This window comes from Chiloscyllium plagiosum, unplaced genomic scaffold (assembly GCF_037043375.1).
Source record: "Chiloscyllium plagiosum isolate Xiang-an unplaced genomic scaffold, Cpla_swu_hap1 HiC_scaffold_23, whole genome shotgun sequence".
In the NCBI taxonomy this organism is placed as follows: Eukaryota; Metazoa; Chordata; class Chondrichthyes; order Orectolobiformes; family Hemiscylliidae; genus Chiloscyllium; species Chiloscyllium plagiosum.
The window spans coordinates 33,544,760-33,564,513 of record NW_028270161.1 but is presented as its reverse complement, the minus strand read 5'-3'; positions in this window follow the sequence as shown (position 1 = coordinate 33,564,513).

The window sequence follows — 19,754 nt, the reverse complement described above, 5'->3', positions numbered from 1 at the left end:
AAACCACTGTGCCACTATGCCACCCAGGGGTAAATATAGGGTGGGGGAATGGTCTGTGTGGGTTACTCTTCAGTGTGTTGGTGTGGATTTGTTGGGCCAAATGACCTGTTTCCATAGTGTAGGAAATCTAATCTAATCTAACTTTTTCCTCGCTCCATCAGTTCTGATAAGGGTCACTGGACCCAAATTGTCAACCCTCTGATTTCTCTCCACAGATGTTGCCAGACTTACTGAGATTTTCTAGCAATTTTGGGTTTTTTTTTCCTAAAGGTTTTCGGTTTGGCTCCTATCTTCTACATAAACTTGAACATCTCCGTAACTGTGCTATCTGTACCAAAAGACATTGCTCTGTGCATCCAAGGTAGCAGTCTCATCTGTACTGTATGACATGATAGATATTACAATACTAAGGAAAACCAGAGGAATGTTTGTACATTCAATCCAAATAGTGCTGTTTACCAATCCTTCTGTGTTAGCTGAAAGGTACTATCATCAGCCATTGCAACATTCTTTTTGGAAATTGTCACAATTATTTCAAACCCCTCTTTAGCCTTATCCCTCCATTTCTCTGTAACCTCCTCCATTTCAACAGAGGCAGAGATTCATGTCTGTAACCCCTCCAGAACTCCGTGTGCTTCCATTTGTGGTTTTGTGTGATTTTATTCTCAACACCTTGACATACGGAATCTCATAGCTACAGTAATCATTAGAAATGGCAGAACAGCTATTCGTGATCATTTCCATCCATGTACAACTCAACTGTGATAAAAGCATATCACTCTAAAATGTTAAGTTTGTTTCTCACTCGATAGATGCTATCAGATATGTTGAGTATTTCCAGCACATTCTTTTTTTAATTTAGATTTTCAGCATCTGCAGTATTTTGCTTTAGCATATATTAACGTTGAGGTACAAAGTGCTGCACAGGCTGTGCTTCTATACAGTTGGCTGAGAAAAGTGCCCGAAAGATCCCAGTTCTTCCTCACCTTCCTCTGTTTATTTTCCACTGCATAAAGGGATTTACCACTAAAAGAGTCATTCAAAGGAATTGTTGTCATAACTCTTTAATGGGGCTGAAGAAGTGTCTGTAAAACAATGTCTAGCTTGAATTCAACTGTGACCTCATATTTGATTACTTGATGTGGACAATCGCTGACAGGCCTACACAGTCAATCCCATAACAAGTAAGTTTAATTGGTTATTTAATCATAGTACTTATGACTAATTTTGAATAATTGGGTTGTTTCCAGTAATAGTGCCAAAACTAAGGTTACAAAAGTAACCATTGCAAATCAGCAATGTTAGGAAAGTCTTGTTTAACCTGTGTTCAATAAAGTGTCCAGAAGGGCATGACAGGAGGAGGACAGACACCTGAAAGTGAGTTATCAAATTGGTAAAGCAGTAAGACTGAACAATATGCATTGCTCGCAAGACAAAGCTTTTCACTGTGCCTCGATACACATGACAATAAATTCAATTCAATTCAATTCAAATCGAAACAACAGAAACAGCACACTGTTGTTATAGTTAAACAATTCTGCAATCAATCAATGAACTTGAAGCTCTACAATTCTAGCATTTTGTATCACAAATGTTAGTGGGCAATATGTCTCAGGGACGCAAAAGCTCCACGTACCTTCTTATTTTCAATAATGGTGAGTGCAACAGATAAAGCTGACGCATCTTCAACCAAAGTTCACCTAAAGTAGATAATCCCCCCAGCCTTCTCCTGAGGTCAATACCATTATAGCTGCCAGTCATCAGCCAGGTCAAAGAATAGTGATAGGCCCAGATTTTCTTCAATTTGTTCTTTTTTTTTAGGAATTTAAAAAAAAACATGGGATATAAGCATCGCCGGCTGAACAGATGTTGTTGCCCTTCTCTATTTGACCTTGAGAAGCTGCTGGTGAGCGACCCTCCTGAACTACTTCAGTCTGTCTGCTTTATGTACTAATTCCAGGAGTTTAATCCAATGACTGTGAAGGAACAGGGATATCATTGCAAGTCAAGTGCATGGTTAGATGAATTGCCTATGCTAAATTGCCCGTAGTGATAGGTAAAGGGGTAAATATAGGGGTTTGGGTCTGGGTGGGTTGCGCTTTGGCGGGTCGGTGTGGACTTGTTGGGCCGAAGGGCCTGTTTCCACACTGTAAGTAATCTAATCTAATCTAATCAATCTATTCTAAAATGTGTGTCTTTGAGGAGACTTTGAGGTGATGGGTCTCCTATGGTATTGCTGCTTTTGTCCTTCTCGGTGTTAGAGACCATGGGCATGTAAGGTGTTGCAATGCATTTTGTAGGTGGTACAAACTTTCTCAAGTGCATGTTAGTTGTGGAGGAAGTGAACGTTAGAGTAATGGATGAAGAGCTCATCAACTTTTTTTTGTCTTTGTCTGTGATGAGCTGCAAGAAAGAATGTAGGAAGTCATGGGAATGGCACTAGGTGCGCTGCTCATTCTGAATGTGGGCACAGGCACAATGACCAAGTGGCCTCCTTCTGTGCTGCAAGAGATCAGCGGGGTTCTGATTTTTGAGTACTGTTGGAGCAGTATCATCCAGGCAAATGAAGAGTATTCCATCACATTCCATATTTATCCCTTGAAGATGGTGGACAGACTTTAGCAATGCTGGAGGTCAGCTGGTTATTATAGAATTCCCAGCCTCTAACATGTATTAAATATAATACTTTTAATTACTATAGTATTAAATAAGACAGAGAAGGCAGGCCACAATTTATAAACAAGAACAGAAATTACTGAAAAAACTCAGCAGGCCTGGCAGCTTCTGTGGAGAGAAATCAGAGTTAACGTTTCAGGTCCCATGACCTTTCTTCAGAATGTTTCTGAGGAAGGGTCCCTGGAGCTGAAACATTAACCCTGTTTTCTTTCCAATGATACTGCCATAAGTGCTGAGGGTTTCCAGCAATTTCTGTTTTTGTTTCTGATTTCCAACATCCACAGTTCTTTCAGTTTCCACAATTTATAAAATTACAGGCCAATTTAGTGGGTTGTCTCAGCGCATCAGAACTTAGATTTGTCGGAATGTCACTGAGCGGAAGAATTTTGTTTAAACATCAGTCTTGACCGTCTCCAGGTTTTGTCTCAATGGTAAAGCAAATCCCAATGTAATGCCGATACTTGCTTCATGCAGATGGCAGTAAAGCAAATTCACTGCTAATTGCTGCTACCAACTAATGACATTTTCTTTATGACTACCAGGAACTACAATGGTAGGTGAGTTAATTATCCCCTGCAGTGACTCCTGTTGATCGAGCAATGGAGTGCCAGTTACCAATTGCAGGCTTTTCCTTCCAGCATAGCATTAATAATTAACATTTTATGTGCTCCATCTCTCCACTAATACTGATTTACAGGATGTTATTTCCTTGTCTCAACACTTATCACTTGAAAGCTCCTTTCTTAGGCCTTGTGTTTGCTTTTAAATTGACAAATTTAAATCAGTAACAAACCCTTTTACCTGTCTTCAGCATCTGTTGGTATTCTTGAGGCAATCCCTGCTGATTTATTGAAGTTTTATATTACTGATTATCATAAAACTGCTGTGACTACTGGTGCACATCATCTTCCATGATTTGGTTGGAAGTCAGCCATGGACGATTTGTAGGGCTATCCAGATTACAGAACTCTGTTACTTTAGGAATTACAGGGAAAGAAGCGGAAAATTTCTCCAGAGAAGAGGCAATTTATACTGACAAGCCTGGGGCCAGGGAAATTCCAATGTTACAATATGAAGACTCCTATAAAACATTTGGGATATTTTACTGCATCAAAGTCACTATCTGAATATAAGTTGTTCATGTTCTTGTTAATAAAACATGCTTTTCCTTTCATCTTATGTTTCTGAATGTGACTTAAAAACCCATTGTACTACAGTGTTCATCGAAAATCATCTCAAACACTACCTCCCAATTTGCCTTTTGTAATTTCAGAACTATTAGTACAGGAGGGCTTCAACAATACCCTTCCATAAAGTTGTAGCCCCTGTCAGGTTGCCAAATGAGGGATAATTTCACAAAACCATGTAACTGGAGCTGAATGATGTACTTTGGGCCCTTGTTATCACAGACTACTTTTATGGCCTCCCTATGTTTGTATTTGCAAGGTGTGGGGGGCTTCTGTTATGGACCAGACCAAACCCCCTCAAAACATATTAAGAAGATAGCCTAGACCCTAACTATTTCTTCTTTTAAAGGTACATGTAAGGCATTGTATTCCGGATGCAATTCGATTGGTCAAACTACCAGACTTGAAATAGGATACACCTTACTAAAATTAAAATACAGACAAAAATAAAAATAAAAGAATCGGCTTAACTGTATCTCTATCAAAATGCTTAACAAAATAATATGTTAACTACTACTAACTAATTATTCCAATATAGTAACATCCCATAAACACACCCTTGGCAAAGGCAACTTGAGTAATATACACTGTCTCACATGCAATTTTTCGAACAGCAAGTGAACTTCAGATTTTAACTGTAACAAAGAGAAGAATAAGTGCTTCTATAATCCAGCTTCAGGACCTCAGCAACTGCTACTGAAGGCTAAAACCAAAATAAAAATCCAGGTTCTGTAGGAGCTTGACCTCACCCATTCAGGCTGCTTCTATTGTTCCAACGTTTTAAAAACATCCAAGGCCTCATAAGCTGTATAATTTATTGGCTTTTGAGCAATAAATTGGCACCTCTGTCTTAACCTTTCTTTAAAATTTGCCTCTTAAAGCCATAGTATCATCACAGGTTCATATAAGGGAGAATGGATACTCCATGCTTTCCCATCTACAGCTGTGCTGTCCCCATAATACGGTGGATGGTTAAGACATCAGCTGCCCCAACTGCCAATTGAAGCTCTTAACCATGTAATTAAAGGCTGGTTTCTGCCTCTATTACAATGATGCATGTGACTGGGATCTGTAGAATGAAGTAGCCGGCCCATATTGAGCTGAAAGTTGGAGGGTTACCTCCTTTGGGTGTTACCTTGTGCTCATCAGTGACAACCTCTAAGGTTTGTGAGTCACACCCCATCAGTCTCCAGGTCCCAATATCTTACCCTTGCTCCAATTTCTTCCCATGATTTTGTTAAGACCACCACCCTCCCCACCCCACTTCCCCCCACCCACCCCCAGCACATTATCTCTGTTGGCAGCCTTTAAGGTCACCTGGATTGAGACTGTTTTTTTCTCTGAAGGAAAGGAGCAATGTTCCCCCATGAAATGCAACACCTGAAACTTAGTCTTGCAATTGCTACATGGAAGATTGGTGAAATTTATATCTCTAGATAGACATATCAGCAGGAATGATTGTCTCAGATCCTAGCAAGAAATTGATAATGGAGTATAATATAAACTATTGCAAAAGAATTTTGGAACAAAATATTTAGGAAGAAATGTTTAATCTGTTGTTGAGAAAATGTTGTTCCCAATTATAAAGGCTGTAATAGAATGTCCATACTACAGAGGAGGAAGTGCTAGATAAGCATAAAAGTGGATAAATCCCCAGGACATGATCAGGTGTACCCGAGAACTCTGTGGGAAGCTAGAGAAGTGATTGCTGGGACTCTTACTGAAATATTTGTATCATCGATAGTCACAGGTAAGGTGCTGAAAGACTGGAGGTTGACTAACGTGGTGCCACTGTTTAAGACAGGTGGTAAGGACAAGCCAGGGAACTATAGACCAGTGAGCCTGATGTCAGTGGTGGGCAAGTTGTTGGAGGGAATCCTGAGGGATAGGATGTACATGCATTTGGAAAGGCAAGGACAGATTAGGGATAGTCGACATGGCTTTGTGCGTGGGAAATCATGTTTCAAAAACTTGATTGAATTTTTTAAAGAAGTAACAAAGAGGATTGATGAGGGCAGAGCAGTAGACATGATCTATATGGACTTCAATAAGACGTTTAACAAGGTTCCCCATGGGAGACTGGTTAGCAAGGTTAAATCTCATGGACTACAGGGAAAACTCGCCATATGGATACAGAACTGGCTCAAATGGTGGTGGAGGGTTATTTTTCAGACCAGAGGCCTGTGACCAGTGGAGTGCCGAAACTGGGTCAACTTCTTTTTGTCATTTATATAAATGAGTTGGATGTGAGCATAAGGGGTACAGTTAGTAAGTTTGCAGGCGACACCAAAATTGGAGGTGGACAGCGAAGAGGGTTATCTCAGATTACAACAGGATCTGGACCAGATGGGCCAATGGGTTGAGAAGTGGCAGATAGAGTTTAATTCAGATAAATGCAAGGTGCTACATTTTGGGAAAGCAAATTTTAGCAGGACTTATACACTTAATGGAAAGGTCCTAGGGAGTGTTGCTGAACAAAGAGACTTTAGAGTGCAGGTTCATAGCTCCTTGAAAGTGGAGTCACAGGTAAATAGGATAGTGAAGAAGGCGTTTGGTATACTTTCCTTTATTGGTCAGAGTATTGAGTGCAAGAGTTGGGAGATCATGTTGCGGCTGTACAGGACATTGGTTAGGCCACTGTTGGAATATTGCATGCAATTCTGGTCTCCTTCCTATCGGAAAGATATTGTGAAACTTGAAAGGGTTCAGGAAAGATTTACAAGGATGTTGCCAGGGTTGGAGGATTAGAGAGAAGCTGAACAGGCAGGGATTGTTTTCCCTGGAGCGTCAGAGGCTGAGGGGTGACGTTATAGAGATTTACAAAATCATGAGGGGCATGGGGTTAGGGAGTCCAGATCCAGAGGGCAAAAGGGTTTAAGGTGAGAGGGTAAAGATATAAAAGAGACCTCAGGGGCAACGTTTTCATGCAGAGAGTGTTGTGAGAATGGAATGAGCTGCCAGAGGAAATGGTGGAGGCTAGTAGAATTGCAACATTTAAAAGGCATTTGGATGGGTATATGAATAGAAGGGTTTGGCGGGAACAGTTGTGGTCCTGGCTTTGCAGGCAGTCTAAAGAAGGTTCACTAGATTGATTTGAAGCCTGGAGGGAATTTTTTATAAAGGGAGGTTGAGTAATTTGAGCCTGTACTCTTTGAAGTTTAGCAGACTGAGAGACAACCTCTTTAAAACATGTAAGATTATTGCCAGGATAGATACAAAGATGCTATTTCTCCTTATGGGACAATTCACAGTTTCAGAGTAAGAGGTCACCATTTTAAGACAGAGATGAGCAGGAATTTCTTCCATGAAAGAGTAGTAAATCTCTAGAGTCTTTATTACAGTGTGCTGTGAAGACTGGGTTATTAAGTATATTCAAGGCTGAGAGGACAGATTTTTAATCAGTAATGTAATCAAGCATTACAGGGAAAAAATGGTAAAACATATTGAGGATTGTCACACCAACGATTATCTCATTAAATGGAATGGACTCAATGGGCCGAATGGTCAACCCCTGTTTCTACGTTTTATGGTTTCATGGATTTTTGGATATGTATTTATCCTAATGTGCTATACGTGTTGTAATGACAATGTCATGTGTCCAACAACACTGAGAACAACACAGAGCTGGGAAAATAGCTTCATTCTTCCAGAATAAGACAGAAAGTCTGGAAATCATAAAAGCAGTATTTCAATCTGAAATCACATTGCTCATCTATCTACTTCTACTTTGTTTTACTGCAACGTTTAAATATTCTTAATACTAAGAGCTCTTCTTTCCATTTAACTTGAAACATAACTTGGCATTAATGAGCAGATCATTGAATTTAAAGAGCAAACTATTTGCTTGTCATCTGTTCCAGTGATACAATTATAAACATCCATTTGCTGAGGCAGGAGTCAGTCTGTGGAAGTCTGTCTTCCACAATTGTCTATTTGCATTTCATAGTTGAATGCAAACTTCGATCTACTCTCGGCCCCCTCTTCTTCAGTTCTCCTTTTTAAGGAAAATCAGTGTTTTTTTTTAATGTTAATAAACTTGTTCGGATGTGTTCTGATGCAACTCTGGAATAGATGTTACTTGAACCTAGGTCTTATGGTTCAGATGTAGGGACACTATCACAGGAACCCAACCTGAAACTGGCTCTTGAGTATATGCTCCAAAGATCATGAGCTGCTTCCGATTATGTCATGTTGTAGTCATCAGCAATCAGTCATGAATAATTATGGATATATATGGCTATCTCATGTAGGCATCCTCCCAATGGCCATCAAGATGAGAGGTTCCATTGCAAAAAGTAGGGAAGGGGAGTGGATAGATATCAGGAAAGGCAGTCATGCATCTTCCCTCCAAATTTTTTAAAACATCATGTGTGGGACATGGGCATTGCTGGCTGGGCCAGCTTTTATTGTCCATCCTTGGTTACCCTTGATAAGGTGGTAGTTGTCTTCCTTCTTGAACCCCTGCCATCCATGTGCTGTAGGTAGACCCACAATGCCATTAGGAAGGCAATTCCAGTGAATTAGCAGACCCTTTAGCCCCCAACCTTTCAAAGTATTATATGATATTAATTTCTTTGAAGTATTCCTACCTGCCTCAGCAGCACCCACCTTATCCAATGGCACTACAGAGGTTTTAAGTCAGAGCACCATCTTTAATTTGACAACGGGCAATTTTTGAGGCTGTGGGCAGTAAAATGCTGTGTTTCCAAATGTTGACTATGTTCTACTAAATGCTAAATAAAAACCAATGCTGGAAATCAGAATCAAAAACAGAAATTGCTGGACAGGCTCAGCAGGTCTGGCAGCATCAGTGGAGAGAAATCAGAGTTAACGTTTTGGGTTCAGTCACAATTGTGTTATGAAGATGTGGGTGAACTATACCTTTTAAGAGAGTTAAAAGCTAGCAGTGACAGCACCAAATGTTCTCAATAAGACACAATGTAACATGTACTCCAGCTACTGGAGGAGCTGGTTGCCTGGAAATGACCAAAACAGATTCAAGTTAGCCCAATCAGTTTAAGTTATACCCCCCAAAATACCAAATTCCAATCAAGTTTGAATTGATTATATTGATAGTCTTAAAAGCCAATGACACAGTACGATGCACTGGAGGCAGAAAAGGTTGGGTGGGGGGGGGGGGGAATGAAAGTTGGGAGGAGAACTGCCAAGCCTCAGCATGCAAACAGACTGCCTGAAAAATAGCTCTATTAAAAGTACCTTTTTTGATCAGTAAGCTGTGAAACAGAAATCCCTAAGAAGAAGAAAAGAAGACACAGGAAGATCCAAATAGAAGAACCAAAAGCTGCCTGGTTTTGAGACAAGAAGTTTTGTTTTGTAAATCTTAATTGGGAATTTTATCAGACTAATATTATAGAAGGGAAGGTAAAAAAAAAATAGGTTAGAGTAAGGACTTGTGAATAGTTGTTAGTTAATTATTCTTTATACTTTAAGAAATTTACTTTAATTTTTACTTTAAATAATTCTTGGCCACTCGAAATTTTACAGATCACTGCATGGGATAAATCTTTTATGTGTTGTTGGAGGGTTTACCCCATTAAATTAAGCAGGAGGGTTTATCCCATGTCATAACAAATTTGGGGGCCCTTCCAGGATTCAAACCAGGGACCTCTCGCACCCCACTTGCCTCAAGTCTCAGACTTAGGTCAACTCCCAGCGTTTGCACACTCATGCCTGTCATGCTCTGTCCAAGACTAGTAGGTATCATTGGCTAAGTTTTCCCTTCTGTGCCTTGAGCAGAAGTCCCCTACGACTATTGGATCAGCAAGCTGAGAACTGGAATTCCATTGTGACTGTCTGAACCTTTAATCCACTGAGCAGTGCAGTTTCTCTGCAGGTTGTTTAGACTGGTCATGTTTCATGATGATTTCTCAGTTTTGTCCTCAGTAATGTGAATGATGAGCAGCAAACACTCCTGTCCACACTAAACCAACTGGAAGAGCTGCCACTCCACTGACTGCCATCTCTGCCCCTTTTAATAACTAGCAGATTTAGGGGGGAGAAAAAAAGTGGTTACCTTACTCTTACCTTGTTGCTGCTCACCATCCTCAATAAAGTCTGCTTTTCACCTTGGCCCACTCTAAGATCTAACCAGCAGCACCACGATCACAAAGCAGCCCCTTGCAAAAATGGCCGGAACAACACACAGCAATGCCTCCCTTCTCCACTTGCTTTAAGACAAAACAGCAGGGCTATGTCCCTTAGAATCTCTACCATTCCCAAAGCAAGAGACCTCTGTAATCCTAACCATCTGCTGAAGCACAGAATGCTGGAGTGTTGCAAGAACATTAAGATTGAACATTGTCGGTTGATGCACAACCACAATGGCAGCTTTTCTGGTTTGATGCCAAAAGGTATTCCCTCCAGTTGAGCTTCTGCTGCTGCATTAAGATGTCCGAAGGCCTCAGTCTGCACAGCACTAGAAGCTGAGATAGTGACAGATTCTGTCATAGATTAGCCTGGCAGTGTTTTCGTGGAGATGTCTTCCCCTTCCACACTGAGTTCTGCACATTATCTACACAGCATTAGAGCGGGAGAGCTTCTTGCTAATACATAAAAACTGTCTACCAGATGATTGCAATGCATCAAGGCTTTCAGTGTGCATTGTCATCAGTGATTTCCTGTTCCTATTTCACAGAGGTCTTCCTCTCATTCCTCTGCAGTAGAACTGTTCTGTGATTGTTGCCTCTGGGTAGTTTGTATAGGTGTTGTCTACTCTCTCTTGCCTGTGACTACCGCATACAAATGTATTACACTATGCAAGCTTTTAAAGTTTGCATTGGATCAATTCCAGGGCTGGCAATTGAATGTCGGGTCACATGGCCTCCTCTTCAGAGATGTGGGTGTCAGATCACATGATTTGCTCTTCAGAGTCGTGGGTGTCAGATCACATGTCAGATCTTCAGAGTTGTGGATTTCTCTATCCGCTCCTCATCACTGTGTGGAAGCTAAACAGTGGTCAGTTCTTGAGTAACTAAAAGTTCAAAAGCATACAAGAACAACTGGGATGATGGAATGCAGATTGGGAATATAACTGGAGATCAATGCTCACACCAACTGAAATTTTAATTTCAGGTATTCACTTAGGCTGGGGTGAGGAATGAAGGTAGAAGGTGCATAAGGCAGCAACTTATGATGGTCATTAATCCTATTGACAGCACTGAATGCCAATGGTGCAGTGGTATCTGTCATCATTATTCACTGCATCACCCTCTCAAGGGCACTGAGGCGAAACAGGCATACCCATCAGCTGCTGTTCCTCTAGCTTTCCCACTTACGTTGGACCAATGTTTCCTGTGAGAAAGCGTGCAGAATATCTGTAACAGTGAATCGCTGCTTTTGTACTTGGGTCATGTGCCTGCCATTGCTGAAAGCCGGGGAGGTATGTTTGCAATTGACCTGATTGGAAGCTCTGTGCACATGAAGTATACTACGAGGGTGATGGGGTCATTTCTGGATGCCAGGAAATGCTTCTGCAGACTACATTGCATTGAGCAGTGTGAGAGCTGAGTGGTGCGGTGGGTCAGTGATGTGATGAGCAAATACATTCACTCCTATTTACCATCTGCTGCTAAGTCCTTTGGAATACAGTTTGGGCATTCACCACCTTTGCCATCTGCTCCCATTCTATCAAGAACATCTGCCTCAAAGGTTTTCTGCAGCTTGACACAAAGATAACGATCCCATTTGTTCGACCAGCACCTTCAGCGTGACGTTACTGAAGCAGAAAGCCTTTTACTCGATGGATTTAGATATCTTCCTTCAAGCTCACTCTTTCAAACTCCATTAGTGCTATATCCCTTTTATAAAGAACGCACCAAAAAAATGGAAAGGCTGCTTGCAGCATGTGATTTGTTCACAATACTAGTTTATTCTGCAGCTGCTTCTGACCAATTAGAAGAGAGCAGCATAGGAACTGATCGAGTCCTCATTACATAATGGAAGTCAGATGGAGTATGCCAGTTTTACTTACTACTTTTCATTTTGTCACAAGCTGGTCACAAACCAGGGTTCTCTATTTCCCAGGCCTTACCGACTTGAGTTTTTTTCTAGTTTCCATTGGCTGCTTTCTACTTCACAGCAACTAAACATTCTGATGAGGTAACTATGTAGTCCTCTACAGAAGCAACTCTGTAAACTGAAATGGAAACCATTCTATTTGGACTGTGAGCTTCACTACTCTCAGAAGCGCTCTTGATTGAGTAGCATCGTAGCCACCATGTGCTTGGTCAATGGAATTAAATTTGGCTTGGCCTAAAATCAGGAAACTGGATTTCATAGCCTGTTAATATATCATAGCAATTTTTATCCTGTGCCGAGACATCATGAACAATTGTTTACAGATCAAAGCCTGTGGCCAAGTAAATTGTTGGCTCATGTGTTGCTGTTTTAACAGTGTTGAGGCTGTCAACGCTCACAGGGTAAAATGATGGCAACTTCCTGTCACCTGCCTGCATGCAGTTAAATATGGAAAAATGGAAGTTTCAGCCAGTGATACTCTGCTCCTCTACAGTCTGCACAGTTGTAGTGTTCATGGATAGAATCTCTGTAACAGCATGAATTTGGCATAATTACATTTAATTCTTGCACTGAACATGGATGATAAAGGAAAAGCTTGTTCAATCAGCTGATGCTGATCTTCTAAACCAATGTTTGATCATTACTAGTGAACATCATCTCCAGTCATGGAAATTCATTTTACAGATCTGGAGTCTTATTCCTTCAGAAGAAAAATAATGTTGCGGTTTTCAAAGGAATTTCTTTTCTTTTTCAGTATTTTTCTTCTCAATTTCCTTTAAATCCACAAGTATGGCTGAATTATTATTTCACCTCCTGTTAAATGACGTAATTATAATTTAGATTCATGTTTTGTTAAATATAATTTAGACTTTTTGTTCACTTTGCAGTCTGTAGCTTCCTGAAGATCCTTCAATCCAGTTATGAAAAATTACCTTATATTTTCCCTTCTCACAGACAGTGCACATCCCCTCTAAACGGCTTTGCATTGGGTGAGATTTTTGGCACTTTCACAGTTACCTTACACCCAGCCCCACCCTCACCTTCCTATTTGTCTCTCAGCCCCCTCAATGTTCCTGATGAAGGGTTTATGCACGAAACATCGACTCTCCTGCTCATTTGATGCTGCCTGATCTGCTGAGCTTTTCCAGCACCACACTTTTCAACTCTGACTCTCCAGCATCTGCAGTCCTCACTTTCTCTCGACCATCGCTCTCAAGCCTGCAACATGTCTGGGCGACTATACATGAGGTAAAAAGCATAAGCACTTTATTTGCTGCTTCCAGCAACACCACAGCCATTTTGTATAATGGTTCCTTACACAACATTTGGTTAGTTTTTGCTCAGCAAGGAGGAATTGAAGCTGAAGTTACACATTGTTGACTAGTACAAATTTAATAGCTTGGCAAAAAGGAATAAACTGATGCCTGGAGGTTGCCTCATTCCTGGCATTATATTATCAAGTAAAGCATGAAATTGGGGCTCTGTATGTACTTCCTTTCTCAGCTTACAGAATCTCACAACATTTACACGACTCCGATGGATATTCCCCTGTGTACAGGAATTTGAATAATCACCTCATACTTCTGCAAACATGATTGGAAAATATTCAAGCTGCAACAGGAATAAGAAACAAATGTAAGCACTCTTTTACAGTGTACGCCTTGAACTGCTGTATATCTGGGTACTGTTTGTATTTGTTATCAATGTGGATTCATCCTCACCTGATTAAAGGCAAGAATTGAGAAGAGTGTAAATATTTCCTCACATATAAAATGATCCACCTAAGACATCTTGCAACAACACTGCATGAAAAGAACATGAATGAATCCTTTAACCTTGTAGAAGTTGAGGGCCAACATTGCAGGGTTTTTTTTTCTTGTGAAGTGTTTGTGAGGATGTCGGCTGCTATCATAAATACTTTCACTTAACTTCTTTCTCATTTCATTCAGCAGGTTCCTTTTTATTTATTGCTGCATTCCTCTGGCAATGTGATGTTTAATATCAACTCTTTCTCCCAACCTTAGTTCTTCATTCAATTGTGAAGTAACATATACTCTCTCCTAGCTAGCACTCCAATTTGGATCAGAAAGAAAATTCAAAGCTCTATAATATGCTAGAGAGCTGTGCAATCTAATTAACTGACCTTAGACCAGGCCATGAAAAAACTGGAGGCTAATACACAGCTTTCAAGATTCCTGATAATGACTTGGATTTATACACTCCCATTAACGTAGGTAAATATCCCAAGTGTAATCAGACAATATAAATTAATACTGAGCTAAATGAAGAGATATTAGGAGAGCTGATTTATTTCATTGGATAGAGTGCAGATAATATGCATTCCAATTCAAGGATCTAGCATTACAGCTGGCTGTCTTTGGGGGAAAATAGCCTGAGGAACAAAGATTGTTTAATTCTTATTTTAGCTCCAATTAATTTTTACTCGGTGCTTTAACTAGTCTAATATATGAATAGTGTAAAGAAAGGGTATATGGAACTTATACAGTAAAATACAATCCCATTAATCCCAAAAGCCTCCTTTATAGTGTTCACACCAGACAGAATTACATTCTCTTTCACAATGATAAGGCTTGATTTAACTGTGACTTCAATTGCCCACCTTAAGAATTCTAAAAGCTTTTCCTGGAACATTTACACCACTGAGCTTGGGTTTTCTCAGCTTCAAATGACTCCATCAGGGATGTAACCAATCATCTGCTCTGGAAAGTTGAAACTGAACTCCTTACACTGAGACAACATATCTCTCAACAGTTTTAACCTATCTCCTTTCATCACAAGCAACTCTTTGACATGCCTAGCTTCAGCCAATGTTTGCGCAAAGCTGCCTGACTGAAACTCAGTTATGAGCATTTCACTGAATCAAAGTATTAGTTTCATCAGATTTCATGGAAGATTTTTCTCTAAGAGGCTGTGCAAAGTCTCTCACCATGTCTTACCAATCATGCCTCATTAACTACCTGTGCTGTATCTATGGCACTCCTTTCACCTGATTCTACAACTCACTGTTGTTATGGACCAGGCCAGACCCCCTTCAAACCATTTCAAGAAAGTAGCCCAGACCTTAACTTTGCTAGTTGTTTTAAGCAGGTGTAACACAGATATTCCAGGAGGGATGAAGTTGGTCAAACCACTTAGTTTAAATAAAACAGAATTTATTTACAAGTCACCGAATGAAGCACAAAGAAAACAGAATAGAATACTGAATAACTTAATCTATCTGAAATCCCAACAAATTACACCAACTTAATGATGCTGTTCCAAATACTTGCAACAATCCCCACAAACACCCCTTGGTACAAAAGATAAAATCAAACACAGGGTCTTACAGGAGGGATGCCAGAGAGAGGGAAGGATCAGCATGGACCTTCTTCTCTTGGGTCCAGCAGCTCTACAACTGCCTGATTGCCTTTAGTGAATAGCCTGACCAAACTAAACCAGAGAAAAGCTGAGCTGGGAGAACTAGCCACTCCCTTTTCAGTGTGCAAGTGTTTTTTTTAACTAGTTAGAATGAATACGCAGGTTTCTATTGATTAATATGTAAATCCCAGAATTTCTTACAAGTCACTGCCCCAAGATAGCCTCAGGTTTTATCAGAATAAAGGTGACACCTCACGTCAGACAATGTATTTTAAGTGTGAAGCGATGTTTCAAGTCTATTTGCATCTGTCTAACTGGTTTTATTTCCAAAGTAGGAATTTTATAAACTGCCACATTGATTGACTGTCCACAGATTGTGTGCTTTTTGAACAAATAGAATTTATTTGTAAATACAAATCTGCAAATGCAGATGCACCCCATAAATTTAGTGTGACCTAAACTAGAAAACCTGGTCATTTATTTCTTTGGTGTTTCTGGGAACTTAGAATATATAAATTAACACAGACAATTCCTAAATCAAAAGAATGGCTCTGGTTGAAACATACCTTACTGACTGTAAAGCAATGTGAGATGTCCGAAGGTGGTGAATGATCCTTACATAAATGTAAGTTCTCTTTCTTTCTCCTGGATGTACACATTTCAGCAGAAAGTTATTGGAACCTTTATAAGGAAGAACACAGGCTGATTTCTTACTTCATCACCATATCCCCTTTATCACTGTGCTGGTTAAGCTGAGACAAAAGTTCTATTCCCTGATGCTTCGAATCTATATGATATAGTTATATTCCCAGTAAGTCACTAGAGAGAAAAAAGAAAGCAACTACAGTAAAAATTTTTAAAACAAATATAGTTGAATGATTCAGGTTAAAAATAATTTTTGATACTTGGAATTCCAAATGCCTGAATTAATATGGCACACTTTATAATCTCCAAAACCGTTGTTATGTAGTATGTTGATGTGATCATTGATTTGATTTTCTTACTGGTTACTTGTGTAAAAAAAATCAGTAATTTCTGTGAAATTCGTCTGGCACTGACAAGGAAAATCTTGCTAACCCATGCTCCTTCTCCCAACATCTTCCCTATAAATAGGCTTCAATCTCCCCTCCCTGACATGGGCTTGCCTTGAATTCAACAGGTAGCATCAGTCCTGAGACGTTGACCTGACTGAAGACGGCTAGCTGAGTTTGTCCGTCCAACTGAAGAATGTACAGGAGCTTATGTGTCAATATCCACAAAGGTGTCCCAGTGAAATTTCTGATTGGAAGGTTACAAATTTCTCTATGGTTCATTTCGCTTCCCATGAGAGAGTTAAAATCCACCCTATTATTTTAGAAAATCATTTATGAAGTGTCCAATTGCTTTAGAAGTAGTGATTTTTTTCAAGAAAAGCTTGTTAGTTATAGCTAGGAGATGGAACCACTGTTTATTTTTTGTGGGTGCATTGATTGGGCTAGGCTGAGACAGCAAGAGAAACTTTCACATCACTGGTAAACAAGATGCAACCCTTTACTATGAAAGTAAAGGTCTCTGCTTTCAGAGCTTAATGAGCACCGTGGAATCACTTTTCTTCAGTTCTTTAGGTCAAAGTTGATGTGCTGTTTACCTTATTTCAATTCTAGAAACAAAGATCAAAAAGGAAAATGTTGCAATATTACTACATTAGTGTTGGACCGCAGCTTAAATCTGAAGGAATATAAATTAGCAGTGAAAACCTCATTCCAATATTTACAGGGAGAGTGCACAGAGATCATTTCACATTTAGATGTTCAGCTTTATACGAATGTGCACATTTTAAAAAAAATTATGACTTGCTCATTATTTTCCAATAGTGAAAACTGTTTGGACCAAGTTTGGAGGAGTGCACTGTTTTTTCTTTAGTTCCATTATTTCACTGGTCATAACAAATATTAAATGATATGCATAATTACTGATATGACAAATTATATACTTTATCTATATTAATTTCAGAATTTAGAAATCCATCAAACAGATTCCTTTAATCAGCAAAATTAATGATGTCTTATTCAACAAAGATACAAAACTGAGAGACACACAATTCAAAATATTTTCAGAAGCAGTTTCCAGAGCTTTTTAGTAAAAAAATCCACATGAGTTTTTTTTCTGTTCTCGCACTGGATTCTAGAAGATTTTTTTCCTCAACAAGGTGGGAAAGGATGAGTTAGATGGTTTCTGTCTTAGCAGGCTACGTACCAAGTGATTTTTTCCAAAAAAGTCCAACAAATGATAAATTCCAATGGCCATTAACCCAGGTATATGACTTTACTGTGTATTAAATCAAGAAGTTCCACAGTCTAGAAGGCTCTAATAGTTTATTTATTTCGCTTAATTGTCTCTTCCAGTCAGATTTTTTACAGTTTAAAGTATCCTTGCAATAGCCTTTTGTTTAGAAAAGAACAAATGGACCAATTTTCACAATCTTCTAAACAGAACTCATCAAAAGAAATAATTTTAGTTCTCATTCACAAAGAAGATGCCTCCATTAATATTTTATTTAAAAGTGTATTTTATGTATTAATATGTATAAGCACTAATGTTCTTATACAAAGATTGCAAAAATAAACAGAAATCCACTTTTCTATGGAAAGTTTAACCAATAATCCACAGAATGGCTTCAATACAAAGGATCTTCAGTACATTAAATTCATGTCAAGTCTCTTCAACACCAATTGAGTTAGTCCCACATCCCCATATTTTCCTTACAGCTTTAAACATTGCTTCTCTTCAGGAATTTGGTTATTTTCCTTTTGAAAGCTCCAGTATATCTGTCACTATCACATCTTCGGGCTTCATTCTACAGTTTAAGTAAGATCCAGATTGTTGAGTAAAAGGTTTTGACTCATGCTGCCGTTAATTCTTTGGAGTCACCTTCAATCAATGTACATTTGTTCTCAACGTTTCCGCCAACATATCTTTTTCTGTCCTGTGCTCAGACCATTTTAGATTTTCTATTAAATCTCCTTTCAATCTTCCCTCCTCAAGAAAAAAATCCCAGTTTCTCTGATCTATTTATGTAGCTAAAGTCCCTCACCCCTGGAATCACACTCAGAAAGCTTTTCAGTACCTTTTCTAAAGTCTTCACGTCCTTTCTAAAATATAGTATCCAGAATTGGTTACAATACTTCAGTTGAGGTCAAGCTAGAATTTTACAAAAGTTCATCAAGACTTCCTGAAATGTTTTGATCACGTCAGTGATATTTGTAAAATGTAGCTTTAAAAAATTATAAGTGTGAAAAAGTATGTGAATTTCTTATCTCAATGCCTAGTTGCATAACGTAGCTTAAGACAATTACTAAAAATGTGACACTTGCTTTCAGCTCTGCTCGCACCAATTAAATCTACAAAATGATTGACTCTCAAAAATAGCAATCTCAATTGTCAGCAGTACAACATCACAAATCACAGGTTAAAGAAAGATGTAGGTGAGTCTAATTTACTCCTTTCCTTCAATTTCTTCGAAGGGTCTTGTGATGCAGAATTGTGTCTCTACCTCTCAGCTGGGAGACCTGGCTCCAAATCCCACCCACTCCAGAGCCACGTAGCTCTGAACAAGTTGAGTCAAAAACACACATCAGCAGGTCCCTAAGGGCACAATGGCAAAGTCCCTGCCTCGGAGCTGGAAGACTTGGTTCAAGTCGCACCTGCTTCAAAGGTATGTCATAACCTATCTAAACATTTGATGTAAAAAAAAATCAATTTGTTCTGCATAAGTGATAACTAGATATCCTCAGGATTCAGGAGGTGTTACATTCTTTTGAAGTGTTCAGCTTTTACAAATGTTTGATGCACTCTATTTAAAACAAGAACTATAAGTAAATTAAACACTGACTTAAAATGTGTGGGTTATTCACAAAGGTGCATGCAATGTCTTACATCAATTTAATCAGCATGACATCAGGGATGACTGATATGTTCAGCATTTCTGGGTGCATGTTTAAATGCCCAGAACATTTCACTTTGCTTGCCTGTCATTCTTTTGCTGTAGTTTGCCTAACTGAAGTATTTATCTGAGTCCGCTGCAGATACAACATTTAGCTGCAAGACATGCATGGTTAGTGCTAAAGTATGAATATTGGCAGCATCTCAGCTGGTGACTCTGAGTGTGAGATTCTGAGACTATGTCCCTTCTTCATCAGCTTCCTGTTCCTTGGACCGTGAGCACCACTTTAGTTTTTCTATCTGAAAGGGTAGATTAGATTAGATTCCTTGCAGTGTGGAAACAGGCCCTTTGGGACTAGATTTATTTAGGGTATTGGGTCAACATGGATGAGTTGGATGAAGGGTCTGTTTCCGTGATGTACAGCTCTATGACTCTATGACATGGACTGCAGTGGTTCAAGAATGCAACTTACTATCACCTTCTTCAAGCCAAGTGGGGATAGGCAATAAATTCTGGCTCAGCTAGTGACACCCATCTCTTGTGAATGAATGTTA